The sequence below is a fragment of the Oxyura jamaicensis genome, chromosome 4, assembly GCF_011077185.1.
Source record: "Oxyura jamaicensis isolate SHBP4307 breed ruddy duck chromosome 4, BPBGC_Ojam_1.0, whole genome shotgun sequence".
Classification (NCBI taxonomy): Eukaryota; Metazoa; Chordata; class Aves; order Anseriformes; family Anatidae; genus Oxyura; species Oxyura jamaicensis.
In genome coordinates this window covers 24467127-24486368 of record NC_048896.1, presented here as the reverse complement: position 1 = coordinate 24486368, position 19242 = coordinate 24467127, and the positions used below count along the sequence as shown (strand labels likewise).

Here is a 19242-nt window from a genome sequence, read left to right as displayed (position 1 = left end):
CCCCCCCCCCCTTCTTTTTTTCCCCTCAGAGTTATAAGAATGGTCTATCATATGAAAAAAGTTAGAGGTAATCAATACCCAAATTTTTACATCATATTTCAATTTTAATATGGTATGAGAAGGATAGCCTCCCACTGGAAAGGGAACAGTGAGAGAGGATTTTAGAACAAAAGATATGTTTTTCTTTGACACCGAGACCTGATTTAAATCCATCCAGTCCATCTGGTCCCAAACACAAGGTAATGCTGAATGGACTGCAGATTAATCTAGAAATCTAAATAAGAGGGGAAATAGTTTTGAAACTGCAGCAGTTGAAGAAGCCAGTGATAAGGTCAGTACACCTCATGGTTTATTGGACAATTAGAGCTTTCTTAGTATTGGAAAAGCTTAAAAATATTCGGGTTGCTATGGTATTGGTGCTCTCAATCTACCAGTTTTATTGGTAATCTAACTTTCATACAGACAGTGCTAAATACATTTCCATCCTATCTTTTTTGTTTGTTTGTTTGTCTAGAAAAAGTAAATTTTCCCTGGATTCTTTCTGATCCATATGTAGAAGTGGACATATGATGTCTGGCAGCATTCTGGAGGGTTTGCTATCTTGAAAAAAGGACAAATACCTAAGTTTTGTTTATTGTATTTTGTAAATGCATTTATTACACAGAAGATTGGTGGCCAAGGTGCAGAACTGGTACATCAGTATTAGTTATTTGGGGTGCTAGAGAGTTCTTCCTAGATGTAGATTTGCCTTGCTTTTATACATGCGTTGATATGATACTCTCAGAAGTACATCATCAATGACATCAAGGTGATTTCTCTCCTGGGGGAACAAAAGCTGCAGCCACATACCAGGGTTCCAACTAGAGATAGCCTCTAGAAATGCAGATGCAAGACCATCTAGAACCTCTGCACATGAGTAATGCTAATGGTTGGCAAGATGCAATATATTTAATGTTACAGCTCATTCAGAAAATGTAGACTTGTGGTCTTGCATAACTGCAGCAAATTAAACCCTGGTCCCTCGCTCTTTGTGTCAACTGGTAAGGCAAAACCTCCATTAACTGCTGTGTTACATGTAGCACATATTTTGTTGTTGAAACTCCAAACAGCCTGTGGAATGTTTAAAAGAATTCTTCCCAAAAATGTGATACAACTGATACAAACAGAACCTGATCTACTCTTTTAAAATATAGACTTGGAAAATTCTCTGTCTTCAACACTAAGAAGGAAAATCAAAGCAAGTACAAAAGAGTAAGGTGAATTTTTTAGCCAAGCTTCTTTGTAAAATAAAAATGTACTATGCCACCCACAATATAAATTAATTAGCATAACAGTCAAAACTTTTTAGAGATTTTGTTATTTGATGTCAGACATAGGAACTGGGCAGAGGAAGCAGTTACATTTTTTTTTTTTTTTTTTTTTCTATTTCACCATACAAAAATCAATCAATATTCTGATGTTAGTGATGTTGTAATGACAGCAGATACAGAGAAGAGGGGAAAGAGCACAATCCTGTAACTGAATTTCAGGAGTTGAACAGCTACAAATATATGTAGGCTCAAAAAAATCAGATGTACTGAGTTACAATGAATGTGTTTCATTGTACAACTCTGACAAAAAGGGATATGACAGAGAGCTTATGCAGTGATGTTTGCTGTGTGCTTGCCTATTATCAGTCTCCAGTTTTATGAGCTGAACTGATTTACAGAGTTCAAGCTTCTATCATTTATGAATAGAATGGGTAAGAGATGAACGATGCTGACAATGCTTCTCTATAACAGATGATAAAAAGGCTGAATAGAGTACAATGTTGCCTAGTAAAATAATAACTCTTTCAGATGGGGTTAATTACCTATCTTCATGATACAGATAAATGGTGTTCAGGAAGACTTTCTCAGGTTTCAAAGACATAATCTCAGGGAAATATATGTCTTTTTTTTTTGCAGCTTTCCTATACAAAAAGCAATCACAAGAGTTAGAGAGCTATAAACAGGTTTTCAATATGCCTCACTCTTCTTTGGAAATATTCAGCCTAACTTTAATGAATAATAAATTCACACCTTGTAATTAAACCCTAGTTTGAGGTCATGTCATACAATAAGTGATTCAATTTCAAGACCAAGCAAGCCTCATTATAAGGTAGCCAAATCTTCCAAGATTTGGTATTTTTGTACAAATGTCAAAAGCTACTTGTTATCTTTTATAATTTCCTACCTTCAGGTGGAATTGAGGAGCAAACTTAAACAGGATGCAGCATAATAATAGCATCTTCAGGAAAAGATAATAATCATTATTCAAAAACAGGGAAATATGAAATTGAAAAGCGAAGATTATGATGGTCGCTATCAGATCATTAATAGCACTCGTGGATCTAATCAGACCTCTAAATTGCATGAGGAGCAGAAATAACACTACCCCATCTTACTGTTTCCTCTGACCTACAGGTTTCATATTGTTTTATCTGAACTGAGTGTTATGTACCTATCTCTGCTACAAATATTACAGTCATTGAATAGGAGTGCTTGTCACAACCAAGGGGAAGTGCTGCCTGTAAACATGACATTAGAAAGGACATGGCCTCTAGATTTCTTGTAAAAAAAACTTTTTACTAGTTCTGGGTTGCAAAAGTGGGATAGATGAGAAAAATCTTGATGCGGTACCCAGACGTCAGAAAAAGAAGAATTGCTTAATGTTAGCATCTGAGAAAATATGAAAAGGAAGGAACAAAACCAGGGAACAAAGTCTTACATGGCACTGTCATAAGAAGCCAGTGCAATATATATGTGAATGAATACTGGAACATCACCCACTGCAGATAAAAAATCATTAATAGTGAAGCAAGTGTAGACTTGGTATCTTACACAAATTTGTGTAACCAGATTAACTAGCAAAATGAAATCTCTAGTAGAAAGATTACCTGCAAATCTATGGCTCCATATTAGATTATGCTATATACTTGTGTAAGAACCTTTTCCTTTAGAAACTGCTAAAGAGTTCACGTGTCGACTCTACCATTTGCAACTGAATGAGGTTGGCAGATACTAATATAATTTGCCAATTTTGTACTGGAGAAGCTAAGTGTCTTTCTCAGTGTCATAGATTTAAATCATGTTAGTAGTGTAAAGAACAGAAACTGCAACTTCAGTCTCTTCTTTAAATTTCAAACTGTTACCTTTCATTTACCTCTCACCTGTTTGCTGTTGACAAAAGGAAAAGTGTCACCAGTAAGGTTTTTCAATTTCAGTAATGATTTATTAATAGTTATTTTTTTATATATATTTTTTTAACACCTTGAAATTCCAGAATTTGTCATGAAGGACTACAAGCTTCTCAAGACAGATAATCAGATTTTTGTTCTTATTTTTTTCAAAACAGTCAATGTGGTAATATCAACAGACCAAGATGTTCAGCACCTAGTGGTCATATAGATGCTGACAAGTTAAGGTGCAGATTTTACACATCAGTTAGGTGCACATTTTGGACAAGTTAGGTGCACATTAATTCAGATGAAATAATTTATACATTTCCTGTACCATTAGTATTTCCTAAAGAATGGTTATGTTACAATAGCAAGAGCAGATTATTGTCTGTGTATCTGCAGAAAGATATTCCTTGTGTAAAGCAAGCCCTATGTGTATAAAGAGTCTCTGGTCAAGGGACACACATATGCAGATATTTAGATTTTGTAATTGCTATCTCAATTTAGTTCCAGAAGACAGGGGATGCCTTTACAAAACTTATTAAAATATATTGAAAATTTCAAATTATATTTATGCACCTGATCACTTATCTGAAGACATAAATTATTGCCATGCATTGTTCTTTGCCACTGTGATTCATAGGTATTTCAAATAAGAAATCCTAATGTTAAATGTTAAAGTTCTGATTAAGTTATCTTTTTAAACCATAATCACATACATGGAAAATTTGCCATCCTGCTGCAAGCATAATTCCCATAGTGGTAGATGATGTTTTCTAATTTGGCTTTGGAAGCTTGTTTCAAAAATATACAGTTGTAAGGGCTAGAGTATGATTGAGCTCACAGTGAAGTTGCTGATTTCTTTGTAAATGTTGATGTTGTCTAAGATACACAGAAAAAAATTATAAAGCTTTAATTTTTCTTTCAGACAAGAAATATTCATATGGGCATAGGACAGCTTCTTTTGTCACAAGTGCTATGAGTGTCACAGAAAAGAGGTCAATATATCCAGTAGCAGATATAAGCATTTATGTACCTGGAGCATTTTAGTTCTCATGTCTTTGAGGAAGGATTCAAAACGCAAGCTTTCAAGTCCAAAGAATATCTGTGATCTTTTTTTCAGGAAACCGCCCTAACAAGCAAACTGTGGGTAGGTGCAGTCTCTGTGATTTGATTCTGATGTCTATCCTCTGGTAAGTTTCTAGTCCTATTCTCATGTGTGTTTGTGGCTGTGATTCTGGATTTTAGATTTTTATTTATTTATTTATTTTGGTAAAATTAATAAGGAAGTTATTAAAAGGAAAATCTGCAAGAAACATTAGAAAACTAAAGAGGAAGAAATAAGAAGACTGACAAGGCTGAAATGATTCTTCCAGACCATCCTAATGAGCATCAGGTCACTCTGGGTATATTAACGTTTAATGAGTAGAGAGTGGCTCAGAAGTAAGATGGTACGATTCTCAGCTCTTTTTTATTTTGTTGACTTGGATTCCTTTATGTAGCGTAGGACTGATCTGTTGGAGAAACTAAGCCTTAAGTAGATGAAATATAAGAATGAAAGATGTAGAAGAAAGTGTTTCTGGTAAGAAGCTGGACTCTTAGCTCATGGGTTACATCTAGTTAAATTGCTTTGCACAACATCAGAATGATTTTGTGGTGCCTCGGCTTATACCAATCACAGCTGTAGATATTGCTTGTGTAAGCTTACCTGAACTTTACATTTTTTCTACTGAAAATACTGCAGTCATAGCAGCACCTATCTCAGCATGAGGTAAATATCCGGCTTTGCAAACTTTCCTGGGTTTTGTGCAGCCATAGTTTTACTATGAGGAGCTAAGCTAAAGTAAAGCTCTATAAGTGCTGCTCTACTTGCAGTACAGATATTCTCACAAGGATATTAAGACCATGTGCTTGACTGCTTTATAATAACCCATGTTCTTTTACTTCTTGCTCCTAGTAGTCAATAAGTGCAGGTGCCTTTCCTCTCCATCTTCAGTCTAGAGCTGATGGTCCTTCACTGAATAGTTAACCATTCTTCTGCTCCCTGATTTACGCCAAGTGCTGGGCTGTCGTTTTCCCTTACCAGGAGCCTGGCAGGCTTTCATTATATGAGAGTGCTTTTTAGTTCTGTAGAGTATCATTGAACTTTGGAGTAAAATATTTGATTACAGAGTAACATGCCTAGGTTATACTTGCAAAAAATGAAATAATCTGGTTTCTTAAACTTCTTATAAGCTATTTCTGTGAAGAATCACCTGCTCCTAAATTCTTCAAAGCTTCTTTGAAGAAAATCTGTTCCAAGAGGGTGGCTGTTACCATGTTAATGCTAGGTACAACCTAACATCTCTGGAGCAAGGTTAGAATGAAAGAGTGAACAGCCCAGCAACATGCTGGGTCATTTTTGTTTGAAGTTGTGTGGAGGACAAATCTTTTCATTAACATAAAATTGTCTTTAATAATCTTGATGGGAGGTTTTTTGGCTTCTTAAGAAACAGAGATGGGAAAATAATGGAGCCGAGTAAATGGAGTTCGAGTGTAAGGTTATAATAAAACATAAAATTAATTCATCCAATTTCTGGGTTAATTGTAAGGCTTTAGCACAGCTCTGAAGCTAATGGGCCAAATTATTTTTTAATGTGAATAGAAATAAGTTTGAAAGAATATGAAACATAGTTGCCTCAGCATCTACATGAGACTGGAGGGTAAGTCCAAATACATTACTTTTGTGGTTTAACCCAGCTTGCAGCTAAGCACCACACAGCTGTTTGTTTACCCTTCCCCCCAGTGAGATGGGGGAGAGAATCAGAAAAAAAAAAAAAAAAAAAAAAAAGTAAAATATTGTGGGTTGAGATAAAGACAGTTTAATAGGACAGAAAATAAAAAATATTAATATTAGTAATAATAGGTACAAAAAAAGTGATGTACTATGGAAGTGCTCACCACCCACTGACCAATGCCCATCCCATCCCCAAGCAGTGGTCCCTCCCATCCTAGCCAGCCACCCCGTACTAAATGTTCAGCATGATGTCATATGGTATGGAATATCATATGGCCCCCAGTCTGGGCCAGCTGTCCTGGTTCTGTCCCTTCCCAGCTCCTTGTGTACCCCCAGCTTCCTCACTGGTGGGAGGTGGTGTGGGAAGCTGAAAAGTCCTTGGCTTAATGTAAGCACTGCTCTGCAACAATTAAACCAGCAGTGTGTTATCAACATTGTTCCCATGCTAAATCCAAAACACAGCACCATACCAGCTACTAGAAAGAAAATTAACTCTATCCTAGCTGAAACCAGGACAATTACATTGAAAAAAAAAAAAAAAAAAAAAAAAAGAGAGATTTGGGGAAGAAAAAAAGTACCTGTCCTGGGAAAACAGGACATCTTCCACCCTCAGGCTGTATATTCAGCAATTTCCCAAATATTAAGTTGAATTTTTAAATATCTCTGCCCACCCACTCCATTCAAGAAATACAATCTTAAAGATGTGGTGATAAATTACATAGTATTTTATTATGCGTTGTACTATTGACTCAGTGGTATATGTGTTCTTAGCATCGTACAAACAAGTAAGAGGAAGCAGAGCTTACCCCAAGGACTGCACAATGTAGGTCAGACACAAGCAAAACAGTCCAGGCAAATCAAAATCTGATTAACAGCACATACACAAGGTGGTGAAACGATTTTGGAGTTTTTACAGAGGTTAAATTTGAAAGGCTTTGCAGGGAGGAAATACTTTAAGGGGGGATTTGAGGGAGGTGGATGGACTAGATAATGTAACAGATAATTAGTAGATCAGGGACCTGATCCAGTCCTGCAGTAAATGAACCGATGTTATGAGTTTCAGGTATGGGTATTCAACAGGACAATAATGCAAGATCCTATGAAGGAACAATGCCAGGGAGATAGAAAGGAAATTTGGACTGTAGATAAAGTAGCAAAAGAATGATAATGAGGCAATTATGAAGGAGTAGGATAAATGGTAAGGGCATTCTAGAGATCTTATAATCCAATTAAGTATGGCTGCAATACCAGGTATAATCTGTTGGCTCTTGGTTTTCTTTCTGTAAACATGAAACATAATAAACAGAGATGAAAAGGACAAAACATTCTTTTCATCAATATTTCATCTGTCTTGTCTCTTCATGCACTCAGCAATGAACCTAAATGGAATATTAAGGTTCATCCTACTATGCATATTTTTCATCTTTTTTTTTTTTTTTTTTTTTTTTCCCCCCAGGCTATGTTAGTATTAAGCTGTCCTAAGTCCATTTACTAATCATCTGTTAATAACCTTGTGACATCAGTTAACCAAACCTTTTCAGAAATGCTGCTTTTTCCTGCCGAAAAAGATCTTTGCTTTCTTGTGCTTAAATAACATTTTTTATTCAAGCTGTTTAAACTTAATCAGATAAATTTTTCATTCCCATTTAATTTTGAGGCTTCAGAAATTCACCATTACTACAAGATTTGATAGCAAACAGTAATACATAACTACTGGTAGGTATTATTCAGAATAATAGTTTGTTTAAAGAAACGAGACCAACCTCCTTCAGAACATGAACATACACTACGTTCAATCCAACCGTCCACCAAAATTCAGGCTTGACTAAAATGAGAATAAAATAGAGAAACTAAAGCTACCTAAAAAAGGCATGTTTTAAGAGATAACATCATTTCCTAACATGTAAAGGATGTTTACATCTGCAATATAAAGGATGAAGATTTACACCTCAAAATAACTCAGTGGGAATTTACACACCCTTCCCATCACCTGAAAATCTCAGGGGAATGTGCTGCAAAAATCAACTGGCATTAAATGCATGGCTCCAAGAGAATGCCTCCATGAGTCATACTTGCTGGAGGCTGTGCTGAAAAGGCAGCATTGGTGAAGCTGATAAGAGTCTTAGTCTGAGCATAGCAAACACAAAGAGTCTTAAAAATCTTAAGTATGCTAGAATATAGACAGAAGTGTGTAGTTGGGTGTCTTGGATCATCCAGATTTGATAACAGAGACGTTTTGACACTGCTGGAAAGTACTGCAGCAAAGTCACAGTCTCTATTGTCTTCACTGCTGATGAAAGGTCAAAGAACATTTGCCATTCTGCAGTTCCTTGGTGGTTATCTGTTTTTGTCTCTTGAGACTCAAAGCTGGTAAAGAAGTTGTCACCCTAACCTTTGTCAGCACTCAGCTAGGCAGTGCTCAAAGATGTTTTGTGTGGCAGTTGGGTCTTTGCCAGTGCTGTAGATTTCAGATTTACTTCACTCCAGCTATTGCCTCTGTTTCCACAACCAAAATCAGTAGAAGCAACAGAAGCCTGAACGCTTCTGTAAATGATAGTGGCTGCCACTCCATTGTCATTACAGATTGGAGAGAAAGAAAGTTCTTAGTTCTTGCTCTAAAAGTGACACAGTCTTCAGATTTAGTAGACCTCCAGAAGCAGTGCTGAATCTTTCCCTCTCTTACTGCAGTAGTGATTGTAAAGCTAAGTGAGACACTGGAATGAGATCTACTTGACACTCCCCCTAGCTCTTTCCAATGTGTGAAGAGCTTTCAGAATATCCTGTCCCTTGCCCTAATTACAAACTGAAAAGGGATGAAACCTACTTTAAAGATGTTAGTTTAATTTAACAATCTATATGTTTTGTATTCTTTCTGAATTAGCAACTGTGAGCTGTAGCATCCACCTCCTTCTCTGTGTTCTCCCTTTTTCTCCCTGTTTATTATAATTTGCTGACCAGGAATGGTTCATATTAAATGTCTGTTAATAGTACTAATAGCCACTTGAAGGAAGCCACTGACATACTATTTCCCACCATTTCCATTTCCCATACTATGGGAGCTGCTAGCTGAAAAACCTCTATGGCATGTTTTGTGTGAACCATGGCTAAGACATTCTCAAGGTGGACTTTAGACAAAAAGTCTGGAATCTCCTCCAACATGAGCAGAGATGGACAAACATGGACCACATGACAGTCCAAGTTAATTGTACACTAAAGGCAGTTCAGATACACTGGTAACTGAGTCATGTATCATCCAAACCCTGCCCTGAGCACCTAAGAAAGCAACACAAGAAGCAATTGACTAGACACCAGGAGGTGAAGATGAACACTGCTTTTGCATACATAAATGAAATTTGTCTCTCTTTTCTTAAACACTGGGGAGACATGCAGCTGAAATATTGCTTTTGTCAATTCCTTTAAAGTTTCTGCTATTTTCTAAATCTTTTACTGGTATAGTCAATCTTTTAAAGAGAACAAGATGTGTAGATGAGAATATGGTTAGGTAATTTTTGAAGATTTTTTTTCATTTCTCTTTTCTGTCTAATTTCTTCTTTTAATTACCTACTGGCTTGCTGTTGATTTTTTTATTATTATTGTCTTTGAAAACTCAGTCATGATACTAGCAAGTTAACCAAATATAAATATGATGACACCAGTTTTTGCTGTTATAAGCTGTTCTCAAACATGAATTCCTTTAGTACTAGCAACACATAACATTAATAAAGAGTCACGCTACTGAAAAGAAATGAAGGGTGGAGACAAATGGCAGCAGGCTGACATAACACAAATATGATTTCAGGATTGAGAAAAATGCAACTTAGCTGAGAGCATATAAAGGGGGGTATAAGGTGTCAAACACTAAAAAAAGGTGTATTAGGCTGAGGAACAAGCTGGATATTAAGAGATTAAAAGGTTTGATGAGAATGGGAGAAGCATGATGAAAAATATTTATGGAAACACTCTAGAGATGTTTTTAGTGTTACCCAGTAGGAGGTAAAAATCAGTGCTAAGGACTGGCTAGACCAATAAACATAAAAATACAGAGTCAAGCTTTATACAAGTAAAGCAATCATTTTGGGAAAGAGTTAACCATTTAATAGAAGTGAAATAAATGTTAACATGTTAATTCCCAGAGATTCTAGCAAGTGCAGAACTTATACACTTACGTACATGTGCAAGAAGGTTCTGTTATGCACACTTTTACACTACAATGAATGTGAAGATTTCAGAAACTACCCAAGTACAAAGTCAGGAGTTTAAATCATTTATTTATTTATTTATTTATTTATTTATAACAGATTCTATCAGTATTGCTTTCTACTTTTCTTTATCAATGTATTCAAGTTTAAGTAGAAAGCAAAATCTAATTAAAAGGACCTTCAGGACTATACCTCACACTGTACTTTCCATGATCAAAGCATATATGATTTTACCTGTAGGGAAGTGTTAACAGAATCCTTAGGAAAGGTTAGAAGTCATCCTGTGTAAGAGGGCATTATTTTTCTGATTATTTACAATAATATAAAATGACTTTACAGTCTGACAATCCTCTTTCAGAGAACTGCAGACTTTATATAAATAGGTGTTTTAGGTGAATATATAGTATAAACTGTGAACACTAACAGACAGCTAGGAACTGGGTGTGTGTTTCTAGGTGAATGCCCAAAATTGAGCTTCTGAACTTCCCAGTCAGACCCTGCTTCTTGCTACGTGGTACAAGCTGGTTGTAAATTTTGTAAGTGTGTAGACAAACAGAAGTGCCCCATACAATTTTCTGAAATTAATACAAAAGCAGGAAGAAGAACCAATTAGGAGTCTAATTGTATTCCTGCATTTAGCCTGCTTAGGATAGGAAACCTAGGGCTTGCTTTTCTGAAAAGAAGAGCTGGTGACCAAAGAAGAGTTGGAAAGATAAATCTGAGAAAAGATCTTGGAAGTGGGTGCAGGTCCTAGGGGATTTAGGAGGTGTATGAATACATTTTGCAGGGGATGCTCCAGGATCCTGGCTGGTGATGCCCATGAGGGGTAACTGAGACCAGCAGCAGAGCAGGGACTAGCAAAACATAAGGAACTTGAAACCTGGGTAATGTAGTGCTGGGGAGGGAGAGTGAGTGAAGGAATGAGGTAAATAATCAAGTAGGTTGGTTAAAAGAGTTAATCTCATTGGTTCTTAATTAAACCCCAGTACTAGAGGCACATAATTAATGGAATCTGAAAGCTGTTATGAAAACCTTTGGGAAAAAGGAATGTCAGAACATATTAATAGGATACATCTTTAAAAATACATCTGATTCCTGTGAGCCTGTATACCAATTTTATCCACCCTTCTTAGCAACTCCAGTCACAGTAGAATAGATTCAAGATAACCATTTAAGAAATTCATTCCTTTGAATCTAACATGGCTTTCATTATCTTCAACTAGTTAAAAACATCACCCATGGTTATAGATTAAAAGGGAACTCTTTGGATTAAATGTGAAACTTTTTCAAGAACATCCTTGTAGTTTGGCAATGAGCTTTGAGATTAATCCCACTTGGGACAGATTCATTGGGAAAATGGAATGGGATGATCAAAACTATTTATTTATTTATTTATTTTCAGAACTGTTCTCTCAGTAAGAAATGTTTTCCTGCTGATGAATGAGACACACAGTTCAGTAATGAACTTTGTAGATGTTGTGATACCATAAAGAAATCCAGGCAGTCTGTAAAGGGACTTACATGCCTCTGCCTTGGCTTTTGTCTCTAGTAGCTGAAGCAGTCTCAGACTGCCTTTCTTAACAAAATACAGAGGATTGCATGAGAGATTTTTTCTTTTTTTTTTTTTTCTTGGTCTGTGGACCAGATTGTTAAAAGTAAAATCCATGGCAATTAAGAATCTTGGTGTTTTTTGATCTCTCAGAGGAGTTACCATCTGTGGAGACTTAAGCACCTTAACAAGACACTAACTTTTTAGTCCATAATCAATTGTCTGGGGCAAACACTCAGCAGAGGTAACCTGTATGATGATGATAACGATGATAAAAATTTCTCTTATTACTGTTTGTGCTATTTTGTAGCACCTGGATCTGTTATGCCATGGTCTGTAAAAGTCACATAGGGCAAGAACAATATGACTTTTCCACCAGCAGATTTACATGCTTGTGCCTAGGATAATATTGCTTATCCTGCTTGATAGGAGGGTTCAGAACAAGTGCAGTCACAGTAATCAGTTCTGACTAAACATCTGGCAAGTTATGATATCTCTGTGTCTCAGTTACACACAAACATTTTTAAATTCTGACCTGAAGTGTTCGCTTCAGGCCATACCTGAACTTTTTTATCTACTTCAAAAAACTCTTTACTCAGAAAGTGAGTTTCAAGCTATTTCATAAATCAAATAAAATAGACACTTAGCACTCTGTGATACCATCTGGATACTATATAATTTAAGAGAGAATTGAAAACTGTCTGATGATAATACTGTAGGGAGAAATAATTAGTGTGAATTTTCTTTTCTGCTTTTTCAGAGACCTGTGATCTCTGCATAGCAGATGAGAAGGTTTCTGAAAAAAACCCTCAAAAGGGAATCAGATTTCTTTATTGTCAGAAACCCTCAGTGCAGATCTTTGTGTCAACACATGTTCTTTCAGTTTTGTGGCTACAATAACAGGGAGGTGAAGAGGAAGGGAGGGGAAGGAGGCTAAAAACATAGGATCCTCTTTTTTATACGACTTCTAGTGAGAAAGCAATAAGAAATCTGATTTGGAGACAAAGTTTTGTGGAGGAAATGTATCTATGAATATGTAAGCAAACCTTATCTTCTGCTAAACGTGCAAGCACAGACTCTCATGTTGAAGCACCTTTCACACTCTATGTGCAGATGTGATGAGGTTCAGTCTGTGTGGAGCAGAGGAAGCAGATCACACCTAGGAGACAGCTAAAGTACATTCTTGCCAATAGTTACAGACATGCAAATCTCAATAAAGCTCTGCTGTTGCTGTTCATGTACAGACTGAGATTTACTTCAAAGATGTTGAATTTATATGCATTATTTTCATTATTTTAAGATTTCTGTAGCTCTGACAAATTGAACATTATGAAGTCAATGAATTTTCCTTGGTCCATAGGAGTAGGGTACTAAATCACATCCATTTCCTTTTTTAATATTATGTTTTCTATTAGTCACTTCTTGGAAAGAATTGATCTATTTTGGCTGAATTGTTCCCACAAAATTCTTCATGAGGAAGCCATAGCTAAGTAAGTTAATGTAACTGGAAAAAGGGGCTTTTACTGAGACATGTCAGATCACCTTATATATATTATAAAGGTGCTGAATATCTGTAACACCAATAATATTATTTAAGCCAGGTTACACCCAGTAAAGAGATATTGCTTCACTTGCTTCACTTAAATTACCCACTTACAGATTTACTATTGGCACTTCCCATATTTTATTAAACTTTTGTCAGGTATTCAGAAAGATAAAGATAATGCATTTTTTAATAATTTTCTACTAGTTTCAGCATATTTAACGATGTGGAATCAGTATAATTTTGGAGTGCTTCTGGAGGATTTATACGAATAACAAAGTAAATCATTTTTGTATAGAGTCTTATTTTTAGAGTGCTAGTAAAATGAAGGCAAAATATGAGAATAACATAAATACCAGTCCATTATATTTTCATGACATTAAATGTTTCCAAATTAACGAAGGAATCGTACATTTCTAAAGTATAGTAAAAATTGCTAAATGGTTTTGTGATATGTCAGCTGAGTTTGATTATTTTCAATTGCAGAGGGATAAGAGTCTGGGAAAATTGAAATGGAGAATGAAAGCATTACTTTATCCAGTCTGCAGGCACAAAAAAAAAAAAAAAAAAAAAAGAGAGAGAGAGAGAGAGAGAGAAAATACAACTTCAGACCAAGATTTTTTAAATGGGCAGATGAAAGAATAAATGTGCTAACAATAGCATTTCTAATTCTTAATTCTTTAGGTACGTAGGTAGTAAATATGCATACAAATTTTGAAAAAGTTAATCCCCTAAATCCAATGAATATGCAGTTTTCATGTTGCATAGAAGAAATTAAATGTGTAATTCTAGGCCTCTGTAATTGGAAAAGTTAAATTCAGTTACCTTTGCTAAAGAGAAGTTATCTCAGTCCTCATATTGTGCCATCCCATGCCACTGTGTACTTTAGTAGCGTAGCACCACTAGTAATTTAGGTTAGGAGATATGCAACTGAGATATGCAAGGAGATATGCAACTGAGCAAGTCAGAAACATTTTTAAAAAAAAACAGATGTGATCTTTCTGTAAGTCATCCTCAGACAATAAATAAATATTTAAACTTTAGTATTTGTCTGTAGCCTTGTCAGAAAACTGGTTGAATAAAGTGCTTTAAAATAGATGGAAATAACTCAAGTGCAATTCTACCTTTCTAAAAAATGTCATGTCCACAGTGATCTCCTACCTGTCTACAGTAAACACTTCTGAAGCAACTGTTAAAAAGTAAAAGAGGGCTACAACATTTATCAGAAACATTCCTTTTATTCTTGAAAACATTATACTTATTACATTGAATTCATTAATAGGTATTATTAAAAATATTGAAGAGTAAATATATTACTAAAGCATTCAGAAGTGTCCAGGAGGTGCTCTTAAAGCCCATTGTTAGGTCCATACCTAACCAAATTTCATTATTTTCTATAGTTTAAGTCCAGATAACTTATTATTATTATCATCATTATAAACTCCTGCACTCAAGACCATCAATTCTTATCCAGATTAGTGTATGGTACTACTAGTCAGTGAAAGATAGGTCACTTGTTCTTTATTGGTTTCAGAATATCAAAGTTGTAGAAATAAAAAATGCTGGAAAAACTCATGATGGTTAGAGAAGACAATAGTGGTCTAGAGATATCACACACATCTTCTGAAAAGACAGGTATTCTTGTCAAATCCAAAGAGCAAGGTGACCATTTCACATTCATGAAAAGCACAATTAGAAAGAACACCACACCATTTTGAGATCACTTAGTGAGGAATAATGTAAAAAGAACAGAATGGAGCAAAAGAGAATGGCTGTTGTCCCCGCAACCTCTCTTAATATGTAGAAATCAGCCATACATAGTATAACATTCCACAAAGTTATCCTGGCTCATATTCAGGTCTTTATTTATCAAAGCACAAAGTGTGTGAATGACCACTGATATGAGAATGAATTGACCATAGATTCTGTTCATATTCCTCTCTGTAGCATAGAAGGAACAGCTTAGTAATGTGTAAGAAAACAATAGATTTGAAAGGCCTATGTATCAAAACAACCGGATAGAATCAGTTTGAGTTATTGTTTTTGTTTGTTTATTTGTTTGTTTCCCTGGTAAATTCCTTCTGATTCCAAATGTTATGTACCATATGCTCCTCTATGTCAGACAACTGAAATAACCAATTTCTTTACAGCAATATAAACCAGAATTACTGAGTTAGGCATAGTTAATACAGCGCTACTTAATATGACTATTGTTATTCTGTCAGGTCTGTAATCCCTTCTAAGGCATTTGCTTAATAGTTCAATGTGACATACACTTGAAGCTTTGCTCTCCCAATATACTTACGTCTTTATTTAACTTTGTGCCTGTGATTAATGAAATATGCTATTTCTGCTTTGCTGTAATGGATGGTTATGTTGGAACAATATACAACTTAGTAATGACATCTCATTCCATGAAAAAGATTATAACAAAAATACATAGGTGAACCAGAGTTGACAAATGCATTTTTACTCAATATTTTTATCTCTCTTTCCCTTTGACATATCTTTACAGACTAAATGGTTTTCCAAGTAAAATCTCAATGGTAACACTTCTTCTTGAAAGTTCACTTCAGACCACCACAGGGATTACATTGCCCCAAGAAGTGTGGATAATTTGTTGGTACATTCAGACTGTACAGTGAAGTGCAGATTCAAATGTACAACTCCTTCATTTTGAAGGCAATTGTGCACTTCAAAGGACTATGAAAAGTATGTCATATCCCATGGTTACTAAAATGTTAAAGCATTTCTTTTCCTGAAATGAAAGAATTATTGAAATCCTTTTGCCTACATGTATCAAGCATTACAGAAAGATAACGTGCCTTGTATCTGTAGATTTTCAGCTTTTGTAATAGTGGACTAATTTATATAGTTTCCTGAATATAGAGAACCACACTGCCAAGACTGAAGACTAAAATTAATCTTGCATTCATTTATGAATTTATCTGTTGCCAGAAGTGTTTACTCTTGAAAAAACAAACATGTTGGTCAAGGCTAAATATTGTTTCTTTAGGTTTTATTTACAATTATATAATGGATTTCCTGTTGGATTGAAATAAGGTACTTGTAAAACAAACACAAATTACTTAACTGACCCTAATTATACAAATATGCTGTTCTGGTAATCTCACCTTGAAAGGATATGATAAGATTGGAATAAGTTCAGGGAAAGCTGGATAGAAAGTCAAAAGTGTCCTGTAGAGATTGAAAAACTTTTATTTAAAAAGATTTTTTAAAAATCAGAAAAGAGATAATCAATTGAAAACTAATCTATGCTTTTTAAAGGGTATAGGGAAGATGCTTAGGGAATGAGGATTCCACTGTTCTAATAGCACAAAGGGTTCCAAAGGAAATAATGAGGTATAAAATAAATGGAAGGAAATACTTTCCCACACAACACATATGTAAATTGGGAATATGATTGTCAGAATAATTGCAAAAAGCAAAATTACAGACAAGTTCAGAAATGGTTTTGTCAAACTCATGAAAAAAATAGATCATTTGGCAACTGTGAACTCAAAAGTCCTAGATGCAACCTATGAAACAGCAAGTCCCCTAAACTGGGATTTGAAGATATTGGAAGGGAAGTGGAGATATCCGATAGATTATTTTTCCCTATGGATACAGTTTGTTTTCAGTTATGGTTGACAACTCTTATTGGTTGTCATCAGAAAAAAGATACTTGTGTAGAGAAACCCTGTGTTGACTGTGTGGTCAATCTTCAGCCATCCCTTCCATTGCCTGTTGTACTTACCTTTCAGATTTTCTGCTCATTTAAAGTTTTTAGCAAAGGCTTTTTTCTTAAAGTTGCCCTTGGAATTCATCCTGCAATGATCACAGCATCGACAGTGCCAAACTTTTGGAGAATACGATTTAGAAAAACATATCCTATTTAATGAAGTGATTACTTTTATGAAGTGAATAGAAGATCAAAGTCCTAAACATATTTTGGACCTCTGAGCAATACATATAATAATAAATACATCACTTTTTGTTTGTTTATTTTCAGTAGGAACATGTTCAGGCTTTGGAACAAACTATATGTTAGATGGCCAAAATCAGTTTTGATTGTATTGATGCAGACCTATTTTATTCCATCAGAATCTCCTTGAAACATAATGCTTTACAAGAATTGTACTTGTCATTTTGATTACACTCAGCATCCTTCACTAATGCTTATGTTAGTCTAAAACACTCAAATGACAAATCTTGTGTATTGATTATTGTTGACATTAATGCTGCAGTTAACATCAAAATATTATAGAATTTCTTCAAGATTTTTGAGGGATTTTAAACAGTTTTAACTCTTTTCTAAAGGTCACAGCTGCTTTTTCTGTGTTACAGCTATTTGTTAGGTGAAGTATCCCAGCAAAGTTGCTTTTCTTTAAGAGATGGAAGCAGGACAACAAAGTAAGGAAAAACTGAAGCCTCAGTTCAGCTCTGATTTGATTGTTAATTACAAATAATTTGCTTGTCATGGTCATGAGAGATATGGGGATGTGCCCTAAAGGATTCTAGAAGCTGTCAAAAATTGCAAACATTTTAATGACTTTTAAAGTTGTATTGTGAAAGAGCAATAGTATGAGGTTATTTTCCTTAAAAACAGGGCTCTTTTCTAGCATGCGTTATATTTTATAATTCATTAGTCTCTGTCTGCAGAAAATAGAAATTGCTGTAGGGAAGTTTAAGGTAAATGTACACAGTGCTCACTTTTGTTGTTGAGACAGTGTGTGAAAATGCTCTTTGGAGTGTGAAATTCTCTAATAGAGCCTATCAGAATATAAACATACTTGCATATCATCACAAAATAAGTGAAAATAGAATTTTTTGGATGTTCCTGTTGATTTTTAAAATTCTTTGTGTTTATTACAAATAGAAGTATTTTAGAAAACCTCTAGTGTATTCTGATAGCTTCTATTTTGTGACAATTGAGATTATCTTCATAAATACATACATAGTCTAGGGTTATATCACAAAAATATGTCAGCTACCTATTATGAATTAAGATGGTGCATATGCAATTATAGTATTTTGAGTCTTTAGATGCCTTCAGGTTTAGAAATAAATTTATGTTTTGAGATTAGTGTCTTAATAAAATTTGTTTCATAAAGAATATCAAGCTATATCATTTTCCAGGTCTTGTGAATTAGCTATCAAAGATGCAAAGCAAAGATATATATAAAAATTAGTATTAATGCCATGCAGCCTTTCCATGGGCAAAATCTCCTGAAACATATTTGTAGTGACACATAATTTCTTCAGTGGAAGGCAAGAATTAAGACTGCTGCTTTAGACCAGCTGAAAACTACCTTTACCTGTTCCAGAGATTAGGAGTTCAGTTTTGATGACATTCTACTGTGTTTTAGAAAAAAATAAATAAATAAATAAATTCAGGTTGTCATTTGTTTCCCAGTTCTCACTGTTGCAGTGAATCCAAAATCCTTTATATTTTATCTGCTTAACAAATACCATCTCAATGCATTTGAGAGTAGCAAAACAATGCTTGACAACCATTTAAGAATAAATACCTGAGATTAATCTATTTATTATTTCTAGAAAAGTATTCTGCTTCTTTCTGTTCTTTTAAATAATTAACTTACTATTCAAGCAAATTTTAACTAAAGCCTTACTTCCCTGACTTTCTAATTAGGGAAGCCCAACAATACACAGAAGCCTTTCAGTTTTACTTCATGAATAAATGAATGTTCTCTACTCTTTCAGATAATCCCAAGTCTTACAACACTTTTGTATAATGATTTCAGTGAATATACTGTCAGTACTGGTGGCATAGATGATTACAAAGTTTTCTCCTCAAGATACATAAAAGGCAGTTTGGGTTCATGATCTGTCAGTAGATTGTATTTAAGGTCCCCTCCTGTATGTTTCCTTCATGCATGGCTGATTTTGAAGTATTTTTTTTTCTGTATGTTATTAAAAAGCAAATGTTGCTGCCATTTATTCTCTCTCTCTTCT

General features: G+C 34.9%; 1 long non-coding RNA gene across 1 annotated transcript in view; it reads left to right on the top strand.

The window, feature by feature from the left end:
• Window positions 1-17868, top strand: part of LOC118165752 — a 24820-nt gene extending 6952 nt beyond the window's left edge. The window contains exons 3-4 of the long non-coding RNA XR_004750223.1: window positions 4323-4392; window positions 17614-17868. This is a non-coding gene — a long non-coding RNA (uncharacterized LOC118165752). The remainder of the gene's footprint in view (window positions 1-4322; window positions 4393-17613) is intronic.
• The last annotated feature ends 1374 nt before the right edge of the window (window positions 17869-19242 follow it).